The sequence below is a fragment of the Rosa rugosa genome, chromosome 6 (assembly GCF_958449725.1).
Source record: "Rosa rugosa chromosome 6, drRosRugo1.1, whole genome shotgun sequence".
Lineage (NCBI taxonomy): Eukaryota > Viridiplantae > Streptophyta > Magnoliopsida > Rosales > Rosaceae > Rosa > Rosa rugosa.
The window spans coordinates 15,026,216-15,045,639 of record NC_084825.1 but is presented as its reverse complement, the minus strand read 5'-3'; the positions used below and the strand labels follow the sequence as shown (position 1 = coordinate 15,045,639).

Sequence of the window (19,424 nt, the reverse complement as noted above, 5' to 3'; positions counted from 1 at the left end):
AAATTGGAAGGCACATCAGCTCTGCATATACAGCAAGGGTGAGAAACAAAGAAGAGGGATGGGTTTCGATTTGAAAAGTTCAATTTCTCCTGAAATTGCAGGTTTTGTATACTAATTTCACTTCTGCACTCTCTCAGGTACTACATATTCTCCCTCTTTCTACATTTTGGGGTTTCATATTGTTGCTCTACTAGCTGAATCTGGGGCTAATCTCTTGCCTTAGATTCATGTTTAGTATATGGTTTAATTTATGCTTGTTTGGTTTTCATTCCACAAACTCGTAAGCATGCCTATTTGAAACACTCTACAGAGAGGTGGAGAGAGGTGGAGAGAGAGAGAGCAAAAAAAGTGGTGTTGTTTGTTAGCATCTACAACTCCGATTCTATTTTTTCGCTTCAAGAGAGGTGAACAAAGCTGTGTTCCTCTGATTACCCGCTGGCTCAGAATTGGACAACCTCTGTTTTACCCGCATCTGAGGACTCTTGGCAACATCAGCTCCTCCGGTGCAGTTGATTTGTAGGTAATTGGTTTTATGCTTGGATTTTTTTTTGCTCTTCGTCTTCAATTTGTGTCTCAATCTATATGGGTTGGGTTTTATCATTGGCAGAGAATGTAAGAGAGGGGGAGAGTTGGTAATAATAGGTTCTGCATGTTGTGATTGTATGAGTTTTCCTTCGATTTAGGGTTCATTTGTTGATTTTTCTTTCGATTTAGGGTTCCTCAAATTCAATTTTGTTCTTTACATATGACTAATTTGGGGTTTTGGTGATGCAGGGGTTTACGATTTTCATATTGGGTTTGTCTTTAAGAAGGAGAAGGAAGGCGATTTTTGGATTTGTGTTGAGGAGAGCAGGAGAGCTGCAGGTCAGATACTGAAATACCACCTATGAGGTCTTTTTTTTTTATCCCAGAAAATGTGTCAGTTTATGATTCACTTTTAGATGTGGATGTCTTGCACTGCTTATAAAGATGTGATCTTTATATGAAGGTTGTTTTGATTCGTGCTTCAAAAGAGCAAACGATTTATGACTTGCAATAAGAAATGCCATTGTTTGCTGCAAGTTGATTTGCTAGAGAGATGATAGCTTTTGCTTCAAAATGTAGATTTGCCTATGCTATGTTTTTAAAAAAACGTAAGAATGTAAAACATTAGAAAAGAAAAATTATAGTTGCAAGTAAACTTTCGATGGGAAAGAGGCAAACAGCTAGTATTTCTATTCACTAAAACTGATCAACGAATAAGTTTATATGTGTAATTAATCCTCTTAGAATAAATACCTTTCCTTTTTCATTTTTTTGTAACTTAGAGGAAGTATTAAAACTATGCAGTTTCGAATAATAGTGCATACGTATTAAGGTTTGTACTTGATCATAATTCTACAATCAGGAACCGGCTTAATCAAGAACAGAACACTGGACGAATAGCCCATTTTCTAGGTTCCTCTGGAATTTTAAAAAACATTTGGAAGTATTGAACTATCCTCAATCTAAAGACCTATATATTGAGATCTCAAGTACGTATCCTCAACTTTTCCAATATCTTCATTGTTGATAATCATTTTTTTTATAAGATTGTTGATTATCAGTTGATCCCACTGTTGTAGGAGAGCATTGGTGGCAGTCAGCTAGGCTCTGCAAATCAAGGTAGTTCATACAAATTGGTTGATATGATCTGGTATTAATATTTGAAAATTTTGATTAATGTTATCTAGTAATAATGTTTCTGGTGATTAATGTTATACATTTTGATTGGTGCTTCTGTTTGTAGTGGGAACTATAAACTTTCACTTGCAACAGTTGCTGATTCGGGCAAAATCGGGTACATGCTGATCTGTCTGAATTTGAGACAAGTGCAAAAAGATTAGAAATAAAGGTATGTGCTATTTTCCATGCTCATCATCCATCTCTCTTCCCAGTTGAGTAAATAGTGGCTACAGTACACAAGGCATTGATATTGATTTTAATACTCTGAAACTGTGAATATAAGAAAAAGAGAGGACAGTAATGCTCCAAACCCTCTGTATCACACTTTGATTATATGATTAAACTTTCCTGTTTCCTAGCTGGAACTCAGATGTTACAGAAACAATTATCCATTATTAATATTTGGTTCATTTTCTTAGCTTTCACTGTATTACTATGTTGCTTGTTGATTGATATCATGCATTTTGGTTGCTTTTCCATTCCACTGGGGTACTATGTCCCCTTAGTTGTACTCTTGCCTATACTCTTTTCCTCGTACTTTTATGCTAAATTGCCTTTATGTTATTGTCTACATTTTGATCAAAACATATCATGTTCAAAGAGCATGATATCATATGGTATAATTAATAAAAACTTAACACACTAAGTATAACAAAACAAATACTACGTATTACTTTACTATCTTTTATAAAATAAAGTTGACCTCATCTTAAAAGTATAGAAAGAACTCTTTACCTGAAGAACTCTGCAAAAGTCCTCAAGATTGTTAAAGCATTGGAAATAGAATTTCCGATCTTTAAAAATTAGGAACCAAGAAATTGCTTCCACAAGGATGTTGAGCCTTTAGAGTAGTGGATTGTAGCTGCCCATGAGGGGCGAGGGTGTAGTGAATTTGCATAAAATGTTAAAGAAATGTTGGCAACAGAAGCGTCAAATGGTTTAGAATTTCTTGATTTTGGGTGACACAGTCAGTGAGTATATAATTGTCAATGGTAGTCTGCTGCAGCTCACATGACGAGCTCCAACGGTAATTTGACACTAGAATGCCCATTATAACATATTTACATATCTATTTCAATGTGTGTATATGTTAAGTTCACTAATTTGTGAAGCTTTGTTGTTTGATTGTTTTTGGAGTGGATAGGTTGTCTTTAACTTGTTTATTTTGATTGTTTTCTCAAAACCAAAAACCCTAAAATCATTTTCTTGTTTATTTCTTTAGTTTCTGTTTTCGCAGGTTTCAGCTGTTATTTCTTTTAATTAATTAGCACAGCAAATGATCTCCAAAATCCCTAAAAATTTACCAGTCTCTAGTTTAGTGTATTCGCTTAGTGTCTATGAAATTTCATTGAAATCGGAGTAGTTTAGGTTAGGTTTTTATTTTTGTTTTGGTTTCTGGTCAGAGTCATAGTTAATCTGCTTTGTGTTTATTAGGTTAGTTGTTATTCCATCTTCTGTGGATAATGACCCCTGCTTCCCTATCTACAAGTGACTCATTCATTGTTTGCAGGGTAAAGTTTGTGTTAGATTTAAGTTTCACAAAAGAATGTACCTAATAGTTTGAAACTTTATATTTATATGAGCAGATGGAGGGAGTGAATTGTTTGGTTTCAGAACTTGTTGTAGCAGTGTAGGAGAAAGCCATGCTTGATGAATGTGAAGCATTGCTGGTTTCAGTAGCAGCTATGCAAGTATAATAATGTGTCTATATGCTTAACAGAGTGAAAATACGTTACTTTCTTCAGTAACTTGGTCTTTAATTAGATTTTGAATTCTAATTATCATCAGCACCATTGTCAGCTGCTAAACACAAAAATAATTGAATTGAAATAGCTATGTTATAGCTTTTGCTAGACTAATCAATTTCGTGCAGCTGCAACTACAACTCCAATCGGAGCCGTCACTTTTTTCAACCAACACCAGCATTTTACAAAGCTGCAACTGAAACAACCAACTGGAGTACTTTGTCTCCTTAAATACATTCCAGCAGCTCCTTTTGATAGATTAACCCATCTCTTATATCCTTTTTGTAAAGCTGCAACTAGAATAGTTAGCCTTTTTATGCAGCTAGCATGTTTGCATCATCTCCTTTCGAATAGACTGCAGCTAAAATCTAAGATGTATGAAAACTGTTCACTATTTGAATGAAATGTGATGATTTTCCTTTTGTATGTTATTTTTCTAATTTACTCACAAGAACAAATTCCGCAGCAAAGCGCGGGTAGTATTTCTAGTATGTATATATGTATGTATGTATGTATATATATATATATATATCAACTCCTTCCAATTCTGATTAATGTTGTGAAACATAGCCATTCACATTAACTTGTATTTTTTTTAATACTTGCAGTGGGAAAGGAAAGCAAATCACTTCTACACACAAAAAGACATTGATCAGGTCCGGGCCGAGTGGGCAAAGTATGTCAGCCAATTTAAACAAAGCTAGTGCGTCGAGAAGATTCTAATTTTTGACATGCATCATCTATAACCCATATTAACTAGTTATGCAGTTGGTCTAAGTATCTATTTTAGGCCTGCAAGTACAGTTTATGATCAGTAGTATGAGATATCAGTGTTTTTTGGGTTACATTTGTTGATCATGCCAACTGCTATGGGTTATTGAACTGATGTTTATTAAGTTTAGCTCCATGATGGATGTATGTATAGCTGCAGGAACAGATTGATCAAATATTGGTATTTTTGTGAATGGATTTCATATTTGATGAATGCATTGTGTTGTTCCCAGATTTACATGATTATGGCACAACAAGGATACGAGTATGACATCTGGAATAGAAAGCAACAACAAAATGATGTTGTTGGACGCGTCAAAGAACAACAGAAACAAGAAAAAATGTGTTCATATTTGGATATTCAAACAACAGATAATTGTCGTCTTCATGTCAAAACAAAGACAGAGTCGAAAATGAAACAACATTTAACTGTCGCTCAAAGTAGCTTCAAGCAACAAATACTTGTCCTGTCTGTGCTCTTCAACCTTCAGTTAACTGTTGTAGAGTATAAACCACAACAATAGATAAATGTAACCTTAACAACTTTTAAACCACACTTAATTGTAATTCCAAGTTATATGCCACAATAGATAACTATTACTATAAGTTAATAAAAACCACAGACAACTGTTATTTATATTCCCTTTAAACGTCATTTAACTGTCATATGTGACTAAACTCAAACGGTAAATAAATGTAGTATTAACTAAGTTCAATGTACACTTATCTGTGACTATAATGCATATAAAACAACATATAAATGTTATCGTAGGCGACTAAAGACGATAGATAATTGTATTCTAAACTGAATAAGAATGACAGTTAACTGTTATTGAACTGGAATAAAACAACACTTAACTGTTATTATAAGTCCATTCAGACCACAGAAATTCTAAGGAACTGTTATTTGTTTCTAGATCACACGACATTTATCTGTCGTTTGAATTCACTAGCCTCATGTCTCGATTTCATCAGACAACAGAAGACCTAACAAATTTCTGTCGTCTGATAAATAAGACGACAGAGGAAATCTGTCGTCTGATGCCCCAAGAGACGGCACCGTACTAGACAACAGAAATTGTTTTAATCAGACGACAGATCTCCTCTGTCGTCTGATAGCTTTTTTGGCATAGTGGGACCTCCTAAAAGAACCCGATTCTGCACCTCCCTATCTTTGAATTGGAAGACGAAGATGTCCTCCTCCTCTTGCCGAATCATAACTCTCTTAATTCCCAAACGTTGGAGATCGCAGCCGAGAATGACGGAATCACCACCGTCTTCTTGGACAAGAGCCGACCATATAAGTAGAAAAATGAGTCGTGGATCACATCCTCTCCTCCAGCAAGGCTCACAACGGCCTCCTCAGAAATTACAGGAGGAGCCATCATCTCCTCCATCGTCATCACACAGTCTTGACCAATTTGGACAGCTAGGGCAAAGAAACCCTAGCAGAGCAAAAAGGTCGACGTTTTTTTTCCAGATTTTAAAATCATATTTCATCATTGATGAAGCATGATTTTTTAAATGTGCTCCACTTATTGAACCTCTCATGATTGTTTTCATCCATATTAGTTAGCTGTAATTTTTATCTAATGTATTTCAATGAAATAATGAATTCTGGTAATAATAAAATAATAATAATAATAATAAATAAATAAAAAAGAACAGTGTCCAGAGGGACGCATATTGTATCACAGAATAGCTTGTGGTGATGGAAAAACACTATTCCGATTAATGTTTCAATCGGGAACAATTTGCATCTTTCAGAAAAACACTATTTCGATGAATGTAATATAATGTATTTTATCAATTTGATCAATAATAGTCATTTTAAATTATATCTTTCATTACCCACAACAAATCCCCCGCGGCAAAGGGCGAGTACCATTGCTAATGTTATGTAGAGGCCATTGGGACTTTGGAAGTGCGACAAAAGCAAATCAATCTCTTTAAGGGTTTTAGATCTTTGTCTCTTCCCGCCTCTCGTACTAAGAGAGAGAGAGAGAGAGAAGGCAATCCAAAGGTAGCCAAATCCCTCTCGTTTTTTCCTTCCTCGCGTTCTCGAGTTAGGTCTGGTAATTTTTGATCTAGGGTTTCGGTGGTGAATTGATTCATATACTTTGTTCTGGTATTTGAGATTTGGATCGCGATTTGGTGATTATAATATGTACAACAGAATAGGGTCACAGACACCGAGAATGGCTATATCCAGACAAACAAGTTCTTCATCAAATCCAAGACCGACAAGGTTGCCGCCGAGAACTCCAGAGGCTTCGAGGGCGACCAGGGCATGGCCAAGAAGCCCAACAAAGACATCCTTCTCAAGCGCCAGATTGAGCTCCATCTTGTTGTTCTCGAGGACAATTTCACCGATCAGGGCTTCACCAACGTTGAGATTGCTGACAAGGTCAACCAGGCCAGGAGGACTCTCGAAGCCGCCGCCGCCGCCTCCAAGGACCTTTGTTCTTGGAGATAACAAGTAATTTCTCACTCTCCTCATTTATCTTTGTTTTTACTTCAACCAGGGTTTTAGATACATAGACCCCCCCAAATTGCTACTAGGAAGAAGAAGAAGATGGACAACTTAAGAGATGCTTTGAAACTAAAACCTGAAGCCACAGAACAAATACCGAGGAGATAGAGGATGGACTAATCATTAGTCTGAAGAATGATGATAGCAGGCATTATGAGAGGAAAGAACATTCGTTTTTGGATAGAGAATCTGGGTGGAGGATAAGCAGAAGGTTGAGAAAGATATATAGGAAAATCTAGGAGGAACAAAAAGAAAGAAAGTAGGAAGATAACGAATAAAGATGATTCTTCTGATACAGATAGCAGTGGTAGCCCTCCAAAACCTGATAAAAAGAAAAGGCGTCGGAGTAGAAGCAGCAGCAGTAGTGACAAAGATGATTATGAAGTTAATACATCGAAAAACAAAGTTGAGAAATACAAAAAAAAGGGCAGCAGAGGTATGATTCAGAAGAAGATGATTCTGAAGTTGATGTTGACAAGAAGCAGAAGGTTGAAAAGAAGCATAGTAAAAGCCGAAACAATAGAGCTGATGATTCTGTTACCAGTGGTGATGTGGAGGCCAGATCCAGAAACGAAATTAAGAAATCTAAACGACTTTGTAGGAGGCATGATTCAGATGAAGATGATGTTGACAAGAAGAGGAAGGTTGTAATGAAGCATAATAAGACTAGAAACGATGATACTGATGATGATTCTGCTGCCAGTGAAGATGTCGAGGATAGATCTGTCACGCCCCGAATTTTGAATAACAAATTCAAATCCGAAACATGAATTAATACAACTCACATAAATACAACCTGAATTTTTTTCTCAAAACAACCACACCTCACATCGCTCGATATTACATAAACCAAATCTCAAATTTGTTTATTACAGCACACTCTCACCAAATTATATTGTAAGGCTCAAATGAGCATAACTCACCTCACAATTACAATTGCTGTAAAACTAAAACAAATTCTCTAACCCGCACGATCACCGTCCTGATTCTCCTGACCTGTAGGATTACCCGCTACACAATTTGAATAGTGTACCGGGATTGCAACAACACAAACCCGGTAAGCTTTTGACAGCCCGTATGAGTAAACAAGGAATTGCACGATTTTAAAGTAACAATTCAATTTCAGTATCTCTTAGCATAATAATTGAAGTGCACAACGTCACTTCAAGCATCAATCAACACACGTCTCATCATGACTACTCAAAAACAAACAACTGTTTACTCAATATATACTCACAGGCTTATGATTAAATATATTAATCATTCCATACCGTATATTATACTCACGTCTCAACATGACTACGCAAAAACAAACAACTGTTTACTCAATATATACTCACAGGCTTATGATTTATTTATATAAATCATCCCATGCAGTATATTATACTTACAGGCTTATGATTAATTATATTAATCACCCCATTCAGTATATCATACTTACAGGCTTATGATTAAATATATTAATCACCCCATTCAGTACGTATATCATACTTACAGGCTTATGATTAAATATATTAATCATCTCATACCGTATATTATACTCACGTCTCAACATGACTACGCAAAAACAAACAACTGTTTACTCAATATATACTCACAGGCTTATGATTTATTTATATAAATCATCCCATGCAGTATATTATACTTACAGGCTTATGATTAATTATATTAATCACCCCATTCAGTATATCATACTTACAGGCTTATGATTAAATATATTAATCACCCCATTCAGTACGTATATCATACTTACAGGCTTATGATTAAATATATTAATCACCCCATTCAGTATGATGGCAGACAGACTAGAGCTCTAACTGAATCGTAGAGTGTCACCTTGGCCAAGGTTCACCCTTACGAAAATATTTGCCTCAAATCACTCGACTCCTCATTTAACTCATCTCAACGACTCAACTATTGCACTTTACTCAATTACTCTTTATCACACTCAACTCAACCTATAAGATAAATTATATCTTCTAGAGAGTAATGCTCGAATAATAACTCATTTAACCATATCAATACTTCATCCAATATCACACCATCCAATATTTATTCCACATAAATATTTATATATGAAACCATTCCCTCAGGAATGATTACTAACACCACCATAGTTCACATGAAATAAAACAAAAATTCATTTTATAAATAAATTCATTTTACTTACCTATGGACCGTAGTCGAACAAGTCCATATAATTTAAAACAAATATTTATTTTCATAAAACAATTTCCACAATTTCCCAATTAAATAAAATCACCGAATTTCGGTTCGTGAATGAACCATGTGCGATTTACTCACCTCGATATTCCCGCTGCGTCTTCAATTCAACACAATACACACCAAAACCGCTCACCCAAGGAAGACCGTCAATCACCTCACAACATTTTCAGATCGGATGAACCCTAGTTTCCAAATCGTGCGAATTCGATCACCACAGCTCGATTTGATGCAACCCACCTTAGGATAAATGATCTACATCCTCAGGAGTGCAGAATCCCTTCAAGAAAAATGGCAAAAGGTGACCGGTGATAGGAGCATTTTAATGTGGTATTTTAATAGTTAATTCCTCACATTTTGCTTAGTTAATTCCTTAACGAATCGATTTTTAACTCAATTTCTATTTTCTTAGGTACATTGGAGTAAATGATGGTGAAATGAGCATTAGGTCCACACTTACCTATAAATGGTGGAGAAAAATGGAAATGTACTAAAATGTCAATTTTACACATTTTCCTACTCCGGCTAGGAGAAACCAAGCCAAGCAAGGAAGAAGGAGCGGCCGCCGGACCAAATGAACTTCAAATGAGCTGAAACTTTCCAGATCCATTCTAGACAGCCCAAGGATCATTTCTTATGAAGAGTGCAAGAACTTTTGTTGAGTGGAAGGCCTTCAAACAATCAGCCCAATTTTCTACAGAAGCAAAACTGGAAAACTGGACCTGTAAGAGGTCCAGCAGCATTTTCGGCCCAACCACATGGAATAAAAATCTGAAATTTTACCAGGGTGATCTACACTCATAATGGAACATTTTTTATGAAGAGGTCATAGTGAAATTGGGAATGCTTGTTGGAGAAATAATTGAAGGAATAAAGGGGCAGAAACTGATCTAAAAAACAGCTCAACATCACATGTTCATGTTTCCTACCCACATGAAGAAAGCTAGATGCTTTTCTCTTTTTCCTTGGATATATTTTTCTGCTCCAATAGATCATCATCACTTCCATACTTCTGCACATTCATGCCTTGCTTTCATTTCATCATTACTCCATCTTTTCCATATTTTACAAACCACTTTCATTATTTTTCTTCCATTTATCATTTCACTCTTCTTTTTCTTCCCTATATAAACACCTTCTCCTCTCACTCTAAAAAAATTCCTTCATCCATTTCATCTTCTTTGTCTCTCCATTTCCATTCCATTTTTCTCTCCATTCTCTAGTTGCAAAATTCTGCGTTTTCAAGTAAGAAGAAGAAGAAGAAGAAGGAGCCGGGAATATCATATCCTCCATCGTCCACCTTGAAGGCTTGCTTCCAAGATTCAAGATTTCAACGTTTCAAGCACTCCATCTCCATCTCCAACTCACGGTGTAATTCATTCTTTTTCCTTATTTAATTTCGTAGGAATTTGTTTCTAGTTAACAATAACATTAAGGGCAAAGTTTAAGCCCAATTTCTATGTTTGAATAAAAATTGTGATTTCTTTATGTTGATTTTTATGTTGCTTATGTGAGATTGCTTAATTGATTTTGGATTATGGAAAACTTTTATATGTATGTGTTCTTTGATGGCCAACTTAGGATATATGCATGTAATTGGTGCTAGATTTAAGTAGTAAAGGCTTTGGACAAAAGTCGAAATCAATTAAGGAGGATTGCAAATAGATGGACTTTTTCATACTAGGTTGTGCACTTTGGTTGACATCCTTTCTTTGTTCTTCATGCATTGAATGTGTTCTTGATTAGCTAGTTTTCTAGACTATGATTGCATGTTCAATAGGTTTAATTTAGGTGCTTTCACTTAGATTAAATATTCAAGGAAAGTAAAATATGGGAAATCATTTGCTTCGAATGTTTCACATGGTCAACTTATTTCTCATGACATAGATAATCAACTATAGGAATTGTAATTGGATTTCATTCATATGATTGTAGTTTTGATCTTTGTTTCTTGTGTTCCACCCTTGTATATGTGTTTTTACACTTTCTTTATTTCATTTAATTTTAATTCCAATTCTATAATCTCAAAACCCCCCTTTTTATATTAACTTGTATATATTTTTATTCTTTATTTTATTTTTGTACATAATACTTTTTACTTTATTATTTTAATTCTTTATTTGTTTTTTTTGACAATGACAGGTGTACCCTCAATCCCCGGAATAGAACGATCCCTATTTGCTTATACTACTAACGATGTTTTCAGGGTTAAATTATGCGCTTGCTTTGAGCGTATCAATTTTTGGCGCCGTTGCCGGGGATATCAATTTTTGGCGCCGTTGCCGGGGATATCAATTTTTGGCGCCGTTGCCGGGGAATTGAAAAATCACTTGTTTTTGTTTATAATTGTTGTATATAAACTGTTTGATACTTAGTTTAAATTAACTAGGTTGTTTTTTTTTTATTGTTGAATACGAGTTTAATTGTGAGTTGTAAATTAAAGAAGGAATAGGTGAAGTCGTGTTTATTAATATTGGCCTAAACCCCTTATTGGTACCTAGTTCAGGTCCCTTAAGGTTGAGGGCGGCCTTTATTAACATTCATTGAACTGTCTAACACACTTAGGACCTTTTACATCCTAGTAAGAATATCCTATGTGAGATGGTGTCTAGGAAGGGGATAACGTTCATGACGGGTTTTTGAATCCAGAAGTGCTTATAAATGGGCTTAGCTCATGCCAAAATGGATTTTTCCTCTCGTGTTCACCCTCCCCTACCTGGCCATTTCAGTAAGGTTGCCCAACGGATGTAGGAGGGACTTTGTGTCTAGACGACTATACTTGGGCCGCACGTCCACTTGATTTACCGCTTGGAATTATATTTGATATCAATAATGTTTATAACAAAAGAAATACTTGTGCATACTCTTTACGTGTAAATTATTTTGTTGTTTCACACTTTATACTTGTAAAAATACTTTTTACGTTTTATACTCACTTGTGTACTTAACTTGTGTCATATGTACAAAATACTTGTTAATTATACTTGTAGTTTGTAATTCATAGTTACTTGTTTATTTTTTTTTTTGTATTTCTTTGTTAATATTAAGTTACTAACTTTATTTAATGTAGGTACCGTCTGGCTGCAAGACGTAAAATACAAGCGCTGCTTGGGAGGCAACCCAATTCAGAATATAATCAGATTTGCTTTCTCTTCCCCTTTTACTCCTCCATTTTCTTTTTGTTTTAGTAGTTATTTTCGTAAATTCCATCACTATATGCTTACTTATTTCATTGCATGCTTTTAATTGATTACATTGAGGATAATGCAATATTTAAGTGTGGGGGAAGGGATTTATATTTTTGTCTTTCATTTTGAATCCTATAAATATTTTTGTCTTTCATTTTGTGTCCTATAAATATTTTTGAGTCCTATATTTTTAATAATAATAAAAAAAAATAAAAATAAATAAAAATAAAATAAAAATAAAAATAAAATAAAATGCATTCATTCAGTCTTATTAAATTCAGCTTTTTACAAAAAAAAAAAAATAATAATAATAATAAAAAAAATTAAAAAAAAAAAAATAATAAAAAAAAAAAAAAAAAAAATGCATTCATTCAGTCTTATTAATTTCAGCTATTTACAAAAAAAAAAAAAAAAAAAAAAGAAATAATAATAATAATAATAATAATAATAAAAAAAAAAAAAATAATAATAATAATAATAATACTCTATACTAAGCCATGTCTGCATCTCTGTAGGAGTTGAGGCTGAGCTCAAGGGAAATGTGAGAGCCACCGCCATAACCGCTACCTCCCTCGGAAGTAGTCTTCATGATGCCCAAGATGTCCTCACCATGCATGGGGAACAATGGAAGGGTTTCAATCTCCTGGTGATCTCCTCCTCGTTGTTGCTGGGATGTTTGTCCTCCTGTTGTGCCAAAAGAGTTGTACTGGTATTAGTGTTGAAGTGTGAGGAAGAATATGAAACAAAATTTAAATCAAGAAATCATTCATTACCAGTAGAATCGGTGGAACCAAAGTTGAGATTAATGGATCTACCATCATCAGTAGAACTAGTGGACCCAAAATTGATGTCAATGGATCCACCAGCTGGCCCAAAATTGATGTCGATGGATCCACCAGCACCAGTAGAACCAGTGGACCCAAAATTGAGATCAATGGATCCACCAGTACCAGGAGAACTAGTTCCCATGGGCACTTGAGCAGCCTGATTGCACCTCTTCATCTGCTTCTCTCGAGCCCTGACATTCTGGAACCAAAAATAAATGTTCTTGCCCTCAACATGTCCATACTGGTTCAGCTGGAGACAGATCTCGTGAATATGCTCTGTAGTTGGGCGCTTAACTCCCTTGTCGTAGTAAAGATCCTTGAGGATCCTTATTTGATCTGGAGTAGGAACCCACCTGGCACGGCTTCGCCAGAAATCTGTGTTGGCACTACTCCCGGCTACTTGGTTGTTTCCTCCATCCTCGATTTGTTGCTGGGTTTGTAGCTCCATCAGTTGCAGAGTTCGTGGTTCCATGGTGATGGGTTGAGGGGATGTGAAGATCGAAGAGTAAAGTTGTCAAGTGTTTGAAGGAGTTGTTGTTAAAGGGATTAAGGATGATGATGGTGTGTTGGAGATCTGAAAGTTCAGAGGAAAGATGGGATTGAATCAACTAGATGGGAGAGAAGATCAGAAGAGAAGGATTGAATCGAAGAAGAAATATTTTGAGTTTTGAAAGAAGAGGAAAAGCTGAAGAGTTGGGAGAGAGGGGCTGGAACTCAGGAGAGATTTTCGTTCCTTTGGAGTGAACAGTTGCGCCCTCAGAATGCACCTATTTATAGAGCGAGGTGAGCAGATCTCCACCGTTGGATGGACGATTCCTGTGATTCATTCTACGCGTTGGATTAAAGTCGCCCTGAAACCCGGAAAAGTTGTTGGCGCGTGGAGAGCGTGTAAGGGGACCGAGGGAATCTCGAGGCGCTGTGGCAGACAGCTGTAGCCGAAAGCAGATTTGACTGCCGTAAATCACGGAAGGGATAAGCCGTGACACAAGTGGGCCGTACTTGGGCCTGTCTCGGATCAAGGCATCACTGTAGCTGTGGGTGGAGGCCTGATGGGCCGAGTTTCAGAAACAGTTTTGGACCTGATGGGCTGAGTTTCAGAAACAGTTTTGGACATGATGGGCCGAGTTTCTGAAACAGTTTTGGATGAGTTGGGCTGGGTTTCTGCAACAGTCTTGGATGTTTTGTGCCGAATTGTTGAAACAGTTGAAACAGTTGGTTTAAATAAAAGGATTGGTATGGATAATAACGTGAGCAGCCGTGCTCGAGTGGTTGAGTGTAAAGTTCGTGTACAAGAGGTCTGAGGTTCGAACCTCGCCTCTCGTTTATTTTTATTATGTTCGTTTATGACATAATAAGTATAAAATTTGTACACATTATATTAAGCACAGCTTGTGCTCCAGTGGTTGGGGACAAAGGTTTCGTGTAGCAGGTTAAGGTTTCGAACCTTGCCTCCCCCGTTTTTTTTTTTTTTTTTTTTTTTTTTTTTTTTTTTATTTATGTCACTCCATCAGAACCCTCCTCCGAAGGCTGAAACCAGCAAGAAGGCTGCCACTCGCCCGCATACCGCTCCTCCAAAGGAGTAAATGGAGGTACAAGTCTAGGCTGAAAGACTTTAAACATTAAGCGCTGCATGGGAGGCAACCCATTTCAACCGTAGCTGTGGAGGAGCCATCAACGCAGATTTGCTCTCTTAAACTCTATCTCCTCTATTACTATTTTCTGATTGTATCTTTGTTATTTGCGTTTTTAGTTTTTGTTTTTAGGTTTTCTTGAGTTAATCATTCCATTCACATGATAATTGTTCATTGCATGCTCTAACTTGTTTAACATTGAGGACAATGTATGATTTAAGTGTGGGGGGAAGGATTAATGCTTGTAGTTAGTTTTTGTCATAAAAAGAAAACAAAACAAAAAAAAAAAAAATCGAAAAATGTCAGAAAAATAAAAAATTTCGTTGCTTTTGTTTTTGTTTTGAGTCTTAGGATGCCTTTCAACTGTCTGGGATGATTCTATATCTCTGAAATCATGACTAAAAGAGGATCACAACATTGAGATGATTTTAAACATGGTATTCTTTGGTTAATTGAGATATATGAAAAATGTGTGCCTTGTAGTGGATATGGATTGCATGACCTTGGTACAGAATATGAGCATGTTAAGATGAGTTGTGATTCATAAAGCCCATGTGAGATAATTGAACCATGTCCCTTTTTATTGGAGTGAAATGAAAAATATATTCTTAATTTCTTGGCGATGTTTTGATGATCTCATTATTCTTTCATCTTGATTGACTGCTTGCCATAGATTAAGTTTAATTGACTAGAGAATGCTAGAATTCGCTCTTGTGCTTGTTGAGACGTGATATCAATACATGGCCCTGATTCTGGAAGGGATAGAGGTTCTCTAGGAATTACCACCATTGCCAAATAAACTTGTGTCCCCATTTGTGCCCGTCGTGGGACCCCCCTAGATAAGCCCCTTTGAGCCTACATTAAGCATTTTCGTTCATCACCCTTAAAATCCTTAACCATGAAGCTTAGTATAGTTACAACCCTACCCTTTGTTCTAAGGACTTAGTGGAGCTATCTTTTGAGACATACTACATGGGTTTGGTGCTAAGGATGAAGATTGAGAAGAGGTGAAAGTTCAAGTGTGGGGATAGACTTGTCCATAAAGAAAAAGATATGTTGAAGCCGTGAAAAATGAAAAGAAAAGAGAAAAATTGTGTACGGCTAAAAAGAAAAAAAAAAAATATATATATATGTTTATGGACTTTCATCCCCCATACTTAGTGATTTTGGAGTTTGCTTTGAATTGAAGGCCCACTACAGAAAAATTTGGCCTTTGTCCATTTCACTAGAGTTCAAGGGAAGTTTATATTGAAGATTGGGCCCAACATGAAGACATTTGGCCCTCTTATATTACCTCTATGGAGAAGTGACGTTTTTGCAATGCCTTGGTGAAATATTTCGAGATCTCTACATTCATATGAGCTCTACTAGGTTTTTAGGACACTTTGATAATCCTTACCTTTCATTTCTTTAAACCTTGAGCCTTAGCCCCATTACAACCTTTGAGAGGACCTTCTTGATCCTTAAGATGGGACAGCCTTTGATGTGGAGATGAGTTACAAGAGTTGAACCTATGGCTTGGGTCCATTCGTGCAAGTAGTTGATATCCTTCATGAGATCTTTTGAAAAAAAATTATATTCACAAAGTGCTTTTCGTTTCTTATATATGTGAGCTATTTGACTGCCTTAAAATATGTTCTCTCACATATAAATGAGTGATTATAAGCTTTTAAGCATTGCCTTGATCTGAGAGAAGAAAAAGTGGATATACCTTGTGAGGATATGAATCATACTTGTCTGAAGCATGCTAAGCTAAACCCCAATCACCATTATTACAACCAAGTCCTACTTGTGTATGTGTGGATCATATGTTTTAATTAACTCTCGAATGCTTAACATTGATTCTTGGTTGAGTGCTAATCTTGGTGTTGTGAAAGTAAGAGATTTCTGAGACAATATGTTAAAGGGCAATAGAGGTCTTTGTGATGTCAACATCTTGGTCTTTGTCTTTGAATTTACTCTTTTATGTGTGACGTTTTTTTTTTTTTTTTTTTTTTTTTTTTTTTTTTTTTTTTTTTTTTTTTTTTTTCTTTGTGTTTTGCTTTGTGTTTTACGTTTTTGGTTTCTTTGAGTCTTTGTGTTTTTGTTTCCATACTTAGTCATTTTTTTCGTTGGTTTCTTTGTTTTGTGTCATAGTCTTTTTGGTTTGTTAGTTTTTGATTTTGCTAAGGGACTAGCAAAAGCTAAGTGTGGGGGAATTTGATAGGAGCATTTTAATGTGGTATTTTAATAGTTAATTCCTCACATTTTGCTTAGTTAATTCCTTAACGAATCGATTTTTAACTCAATTTCTATTTTCTTAGGTACATTGGAGTAAATGATGGTGAAATGAGCATTAGGTCCACACTTACCTATAAATGGTGGAGAAAAATGGAAATGTACTAAAATGTCAATTTTACACATTTTCCTACTCCGGCTAGGAGAAACCAAGCCAAGCAAGGAAGAAGGAGCGGCCGCCGGACCAAATGAACTTCAAATGAGCTGAAACTTTCCAGATCCATTCTAGACAGCCCAAGGATCATTTCTTATGAAGAGTGCAAGAACTTTTGTTGAGTGGAAGGCCTTCAAACAATCAGCCCAATTTTCTACAGAAGCAAAACTGGAAAACTGGACCTGTAAGAGGTCCAGCAGCATTTTCGGCCCAACCACATGGAATAAAAATCTGAAATTTTACCAGGGTGATCTACACTCATAATGGAACATTTTTTATGAAGAGGTCATAGTGAAATTGGGAATGCTTGTTGGAGAAATAATTGAAGGAATAAAGGGGCAGAAACTGATCTAAAAAACAGCTCAACATCACATGTTCATGTTTCCTACCCACATGAAGAAAGCTAGATGCTTTTCTCTTTTTCCTTGGATATATTTTTCTGCTCCAATAGATCATCATCACTTCCATACTTCTGCACATTCATGCCTTGCTTTCATTTCATCATTACTCCATCTTTTCCATATTTTACAAACCACTTTCATTATTTTTCTTCCATTTATCATTTCACTCTTCTTTTTCTTCCCTATATAAACACCTTCTCCTCTCACTCTAAAAAAATTCCTTCATCCATTTCATCTTCTTTGTCTCTCCATTTCCATTCCATTTTTCTCTCCATTCTCTAGTTGCAAAATTCTGCGTTTTCAAGTAAGAAGAAGAAGAAGAAGAAGGAGCCGGGAATATCATATCCTCCATCGTCCACCTTGAAGGCTTGCTTCCAAGATTCAAGATTTCAACGTTTCAAGCACTCCATCTCCATCTCCAACTCACGGTGTAATTCATTCTTTTTCCTTATTTAATTTCGTAGGAATTTGTTTCTAGTTAACAATAACATTAAGGGCAAAGTTTAAGCCCAATTTCTATGTTTGAATAAAAATTGTGATTTCTTTATGTTGATTTTTATGTTGCTTATGTGAGATTGCTTAATTGATTTTGGATTATGGAAAACTTTTATATGTATGTGTTCTTTGATGGCCAACTTAGGATATATGCATGTAATTGGTGCTAGATTTAAGTAGTAAAGGCTTTGGACAAAAGTCGAAATCAATTAAGGAGGATTGCAAATAGATGGACTTTTTCATACTAGGTTGTGCACTTTGGTTGACATCCTTTCTTTGTTCTTCATGCATTGAATGTGTTCTTGATTAGCTAGTTTTCTAGACTATGATTGCATGTTCAATAGGTTTAATTTAGGTGCTTTCACTTAGATTAAATATTCAAGGAAAGTAAAATATGGGAAATCATTTGCTTCGAATGTTTCACATGGTCAACTTATTTCTCATGACATAGATAATCAACTATAGGAATTGTAATTGGATTTCATTCATATGATTGTAGTTTTGATCTTTGTTTCTTGTGTTCCACCCTTGTATATGTGTTTTTACACTTTCTTTATTTCATTTAATTTTAATTCCAATTCTATAATCTCAAAACCCCCCTTTTTATATTAACTTGTATATATTTTTATTCTTTATTTTATTTTTGTACATAATACTTTTTACTTTATTATTTTAATTCTTTATTTGTTTTTTTTGACAATGACAGGTGTACCCTCAATCCCCGGAATAGAACGATCCCTATTTGCTTATACTACTAACGATGTTTTCAGGGTTAAATTATGCGCTTGCTTTGAGCGTATCAACCGGAGGAGGGAGAACAATAGTGGCGAAGTGAGGCGATTTCCAACTCGGCTGCACCATGTTCTTCGACTTGCAGAGACCACCACGATGGTTATTTCCCATCGATGTCTTCTTGAAAGTTTTAAAGGACTTCAGGGCGAACGAATTTGCTTTTGGAAGCAAGTCGATTAGAGGTCTGTGGAGGGAGATATGGCCGGACAAAGGAGAGCCCAGAAAACGGTGGGGGAAGAGCGATTTTGTCGTTGGCAGTCCCACTTCTCGGTCTCGATTCTTCTTCTCCAGCTCGTTTCAAGTTCGATTGGTTGCCCAGACTTCATGTATAGACCAAGGCGAGCAAAAGCCCTCCAAGAACTCGGCCAAAGGTGGCCGGAGTTGGGAGAACGATGGAGGCGAAAGGAGGAGGCGCGGCTGGGCTCGGGAGAGAACTGGGGAGGGATTTCTGGAATTCTGGAAATTCTGTCCTTGTTTGCAATTTCCGGAAATAGAAATGTATTTATATCAAAATGGAAATATCTTCAAAAATCCATAACTAATTCACACGAACTCCGATTTTCGCGTTCTACATATGCACGAGTTCGTATCGACGAGCTCTACGACTTTCATGAAGGAAATTTTCCCAAATTCCGTAAGCATAAAAAGTCAACTTTTCACGAGCCCCTAACTTATGTTCGTTT

General features: G+C 36.0%; 2 long non-coding RNA genes across 2 annotated transcripts; both read left to right on the top strand.

The window, feature by feature from the left end:
• The first annotated feature begins 1,319 nt into the window (after positions 1–1,319).
• LOC133713917 (uncharacterized) lies at positions 1,320–4,428 on the top strand. The gene is made up of 4 exons (XR_009848327.1): positions 1,320–1,357; positions 1,572–1,644; positions 1,769–1,873; positions 4,058–4,428. It is a non-coding gene; the product is annotated as an uncharacterized LOC133713917 (long non-coding RNA).
• A 4,946-nt stretch (positions 4,429–9,374) lies between these two features.
• LOC133715455 (uncharacterized) lies at positions 9,375–18,738 on the top strand. The gene is made up of 3 exons (XR_009849076.1): positions 9,375–10,347; positions 11,119–17,884; positions 18,656–18,738. It is a non-coding gene; the product is annotated as an uncharacterized LOC133715455 (long non-coding RNA).
• The last annotated feature ends 686 nt before the right edge of the window (positions 18,739–19,424 follow it).